The sequence below is a fragment of the Peromyscus eremicus genome, chromosome 1 (genome assembly GCF_949786415.1).
Source record: "Peromyscus eremicus chromosome 1, PerEre_H2_v1, whole genome shotgun sequence".
NCBI classification, from domain to species: Eukaryota; Metazoa; Chordata; class Mammalia; order Rodentia; family Cricetidae; genus Peromyscus; species Peromyscus eremicus.
The window spans coordinates 97324638-97329993 of record NC_081416.1 but is presented as its reverse complement, the minus strand read 5'-3'; the positions used below and the strand labels follow the sequence as shown (position 1 = coordinate 97329993).

The 5356-nt window shown below is 38.9% G+C and overlaps 1 pseudogene; it reads left to right on the top strand.

The window, feature by feature from the left end:
- The first annotated feature begins 1910 nt into the window (after positions 1-1910).
- Positions 1911-4042, top strand: LOC131912093 (olfactory receptor 51F2-like; annotated as a pseudogene).
- Positions 4043-5356: the final 1314 nt, after the last annotated feature.

Sequence of the window (5356 nt, the reverse complement as noted above, 5' to 3'; positions counted from 1 at the left end):
GTGATACTCATCTTTAATCCTGGCACTTGGGAGGCAGGTAGATCTCTGAGTTTGAGGTCAACCTAGTTTACATAGTGAGTTTCAGGAGAGCTACACAGAAAATCTTTTGTGTAACACACACACACACACACACACACACACACAAATCCAACAAAAGTAAATAAGAAAAAAATCATATGTGCATATATTTCAAGTGTAAGAGAAAATGTTATTTTTGCCTTTCTGAACTTGTCTTATTTTCTAACATGATAATTTCCAATTATAATCATTTCCCTAAAAATAACATAATTATGTTCTTTGTGGCTGAAGAAAACTCCTTTGTGGTGCTGGAGAGATGGCTCAGCAGTTACAGGCATACACTGCTTTGCAGAGAATCTGATTTAGTTCTCAGCTCCAATGTTGTGTGGCTCACTGGCCTGTTACTCCAGCTCTTAGGGAATCTGCCACCACAGATTTCAGTGGCCATCTGTACTCATGTTCTCAAACCCACCCTCTGACACACGCATGTGCATGCACACACACACACACACACACACACACACACATCTAAACAACACACTAGCTATCAAAAACCCAATAATGCATATATGCTGTAGTAACAGGGGCTTGGCCTATGTGTTTGGAAACTCACAGAAAGAATTTGAAAAGTATAATTGTGGATTAAAAAGAGCTTAAATGGGGAAGAAACTCATGGGTAAACATTGCCTAGTCATACTTAGACAATATTCTTGTCTGTTGCTCATTTGTCTGCTAGGAAGGTAAGTAGGTAGTTATGTAGAAACACATAAGGTATGACACAGAAAAAGAATTGCACAATTTTAAACTTTGTTATTTAATTGCAAATAACTCCTATTAGCAGAACTCTGCTGAGATTTCTATAGACATTGGCTAGCTTGTTACAGAATCTCCATGGATTAGGTGTAACAGTGTCCTGTTTGAGGTACAGTGCAGGGCAGTCATTTGTTACATGGCAAATGTCGGAGCATTTGAACCCACTCATAATTACAATATGCAATTAGAAGAATTTGGCTTGCAATGCAGCATAAAAATTCAAAATATAAAATTTCCTAATAATTATATTGAGCATGCTACATATTCCATTATGGTTGTATGTCTTAATTCTTCATACATACATTATGTTTGAAACTGCTCAGGTTCAGATGAACTTTTAACATTGTAAATAAACCATCTCAAATTACTTGATATACTGTTTTACTATTCATATGAAATTCCATAACCATTTACACTTATTTCAAATTTCAATATTGATTTTACTTTCATTCAGGAAGAAATAAGCAAACATCTCAGTTATTACTTATCAAATTTGTGAATATAAATAATGTGGAATCCTCTTACTATTTTTATAAGATTATTTGCATTATTTCTATAAAACAGAGGCTTTCAGTATGGTATTGTCATTCAGGAATACAGTGTATTTTGATTATATTCTCTCTTTATCTGTTCTTATCCCTTTTGCTGGTACATTAGTCACACTTTCCTAAAATACACTGCCTTATGCTCCTTCTTATGCTTTCATATGCGTCTAAAAATGATTCCACAAGGGAAAGAAAACATGTGGTTTACATCTTTCTGAGTTTGGCTTAATTCACTTTATATATATATATATATATATATATATACTAATAATACTAATATATACTTATAATATATATTATAAAGTATCATCCTAATGTAATTCTTCATTTCATGACTTTGGTCCCTTAAGGGAATATTCTTAGTTGATCCCTCAGTTTTCTTACTCCATTTTTTTTTTACAAGCTATTTCAACAGCTATTGCCTTTCAGAAATGTTTACTAGGGAATTGACCCACTTTGGGCTGAGTACATCGCATATAAATATGTATATATCATTGCAGAACACTCAGCTGAAAATATTGAAGTTTGAATACTATGTCAATTTTCCAGAACACCACAACTTCTTCCATTATTGTAGTGGTATTTGTTCTGCCCATGACCCTGGGCTATACAGCCCAAAGGAGGCGGTGCTTCCTGTAGTTGTATGTGACCTCTGATTAGGAGCTGGAGAAGGGTCACAGACCTCTTCTCCTGGCTCCTGGATGCAAGGTGGATTCGTTCCCGGTCAGATCAGAGGACAACTTCTGCTGTCTACTCTGTTCTGTAATCGTGAGTATTTCCTCAATTTATACCTTAATAAATTCTGTTACCCATTTAATAGACTCACATGGATTGATCTTAATATATCATTTTCCTGCTCACTGGTGTGCCCAGGCTGGAAGCCTTCCACTCCTGGATCTCCATCCCCTTCTGCTTTCTCTACACAACTGCCCTCTCAGGGAACAGCCTGATTCTCTTTGCTGTTATCACTCAGCCCAGCCTCCATGAGCCCATGTATTATTTCCTCTCCATGCTGTCCACCACTGACCTTGGGCTGTCCATATCCACTCTGGCCACCATGTTGGGGATATTCTGGTTCAATGCCAGAGAGATCAGCTTCAATGCCTGCTTGTCCCAGATGTTCTTCATTAAAATCTTCACTGTCATGGAATCCTCAGTGCTGTTGGCCATGGCTTTTGATCGTTATGTGGCCATCTCCAATCCCCTTTTGATATGCTTCTATCTTAACTGATGTTAAAATAGTAGTGATTGGAGTAGCAATCATTATTCGGGGAACCCTGATCCAGACTCCCCTGGCAGTGCTCCTGAAAAGATTGTCCTACTGTAGCAGCCATGTGCTCCACCACTCCTACTGCTTCCACCCCGATGTCATGAAGCTCTCATGCATAGACACCAGGATCAACAGTGCAGTTGGGCTCACTGCCCTGATCTCCACTGCTAGAGTGGACTCTGTATGGTGATATTTTATTTGTGCTCTAACAAATAAAGCTTGCCTGGGGTTCAGAGGAAAAAGCTAGCCACTATATTAAACATAGAGGTCAGGCAGTGGAAGCACACGCCTTTAAAGCCTTTAATATTAGCATTCGGGAGGCAGAGATTCATCTGGATCTCTGTGAGTTCAAGGCCACACTTGGAAGAGAGCCAGGTGTGGTGGCACACACCTTTAATCCCAGCACTAGTAAGCCATAGAGGTCTGGAGGTCTGTATAGACAGATAGTAAGTGACAGAGCTGGGTGGAAAGAGGAAGTGATGTACCTGGGCAGAGAGAGTAAGTAAGATGGCAGGGCACAAAAAGGTATATAAGGCATGATTATACAGGAAGTAGCTCTTTTGGGCTGAGGATTTCCTAGCAGTAAGAATTTGTGGCTGGCTTGTTCTATCCCTTTGATGTTTCAGCTTTCACTCCAATATCTGGCTCTGGGTTGTTTATTAATAAGGCCGTTTAGCAATTTGTGTTACAGCTCTCTCTTCATCATCCTTTCCTATGTCTTGATCATTAGAACTGTCCTCAGCATTGCTTCCCCAGAAGGGAGGAAGAAAACCTTCAGCATGTGTATCTCCCATATTGAGGCTGTCGCTGTGTTCTATATTCTGTTCTTAATGATGGCACTTTGAACTTTTCTCGTGTGCTGCTCATAGACACTGGAGTATACACATGCATGGCGACCAATGTGGCAGGCAACTCCAATGCCTCAGCCTACCTCAATGTGAGCCTGGCTCAGCAACACCTCCCACTTCAATTTCTTCACCACAGTAACAGTGGAGACCACAGAGATCTCACCAGAGGACAACATGAAAGTACAAGCCTGTTCCCATCACATCCACTGGTTTCCAGCCGGAATATTTTACCTCTACCACAGAGCTCATTCAGACCACCCATGCATCCAAGCAGATGCCAGTACCCTCAAAAGACACCACTGGCAAGATGCAGACTAGCCTTGAAGAAGTCACAAAGACCACTAAGACTATCACTGGCTGCTTTTATGGCTCAGTCTGTCCTTTGTCCACCGATTTGGGAAATGAGCTCCCCCATACATCCATACTCTGATTGTCAGTGCCTACCTGATGATCCCTCCTGTCATGAACCCCATCATCTACAGTGTGAAGACCAAGCAAATCACAAGGCCTTGTTGAAAATTCTTCATTCCAGTTTGTCAAATTGCTAGACAGTCATTTCACACTTGCTTTCTATTCTTTGTCACTCTGTGGATGAGGAAAGTGACCTTTAAGGTTACAATGTTCAGAGCCATGCTTGGGTTGAGAGTTACCAAAGTGATAGATTTTATTTGCAAGAAAGATTGTATGGTCCAAGAGAGACTAAAGTAAACTGCAGATTTTCAAATATTTCAGTGTTCCCTGAAATATCATGATAGTAGTGCCATTTCCTGATTTAGAATAGAAGACTTCAATAATGTTGATAACCAAGTCTCAATAAAGATTTCCAATGTGGATTTATCCCTTCTTTTTTTTAAATTACAATGTCTGTTACATGGATAGTATATAACTAGATATTTTAGAAGTTTTATAAATCAAGGCTATTTTTATATATGTAATTTATATCCTCATGAGAACTTGAGTGATTAGTATACATACATAGGAATGCTCATATTCATATAAAGGTGAACAGATAAAAGCAAAACACTAGGAAAGGCAGGTGCTGAGAAGGCAGTGTTGAATTTCACTGGAGGAGATTATGTAAATTTAATGAAGATATTTAAAGATGAGTCATAAAACTGTAAAATTTCAATATGGAAAGTGGTGAAAGATTGGAGTGGACAGTAAAGTTCACCACCAGGAAAGGTACAATAATCTAAAGGAATAATTAGACTAATTTTGTTATACTCTTGAGACTGTGAGGCATGCATCAGAATTAAGAGGAAATTGAAACAGATTATAGAAGTCATTAGCTTATTCAGTTTGTATATAGGAAATAAACCCAAGAGATACATTTATTTCTCTTTTTAAATTGCTTTCCTGTTGAGTACTTGGAAAATTAATTAAAGACATCTGCAATTGATACTTGCTGGGAAAGAGAAAGACAGTTTGCCAACGGAGTGTCACTGGGTATATAACTACACTCCTCTCCTCCATAGATCTCTGAACCCTGATCAGTGGGTTTTGATGAAGACATCCCATTTAGGACTGACTAGTCCAAAGTCTCCTACCCTATGCTACTATCCATTTGTGGATCTCTGTGTTATTACCATTTACAGCACTAGGAATCCTCTCTGGCATGGGCTGAGTGAGACACAGATCTATGAATACAGCAGAATATCATCGAGTCATTTTATTGCTATGTTTCCTTAGCACAGTGGCTCTCAACCATCTTGATGCTGCAGCCCTTTAATATAGCTCCTCATGCTGAGGTGACCCCTAATCATAAAATTACTTTGTTGCTACTTCATAACTGTAATTTTGCTAATGTTATGAATCATAATGTAAATATATGCTATGCCAGATATCTGATATGCAACCCCATG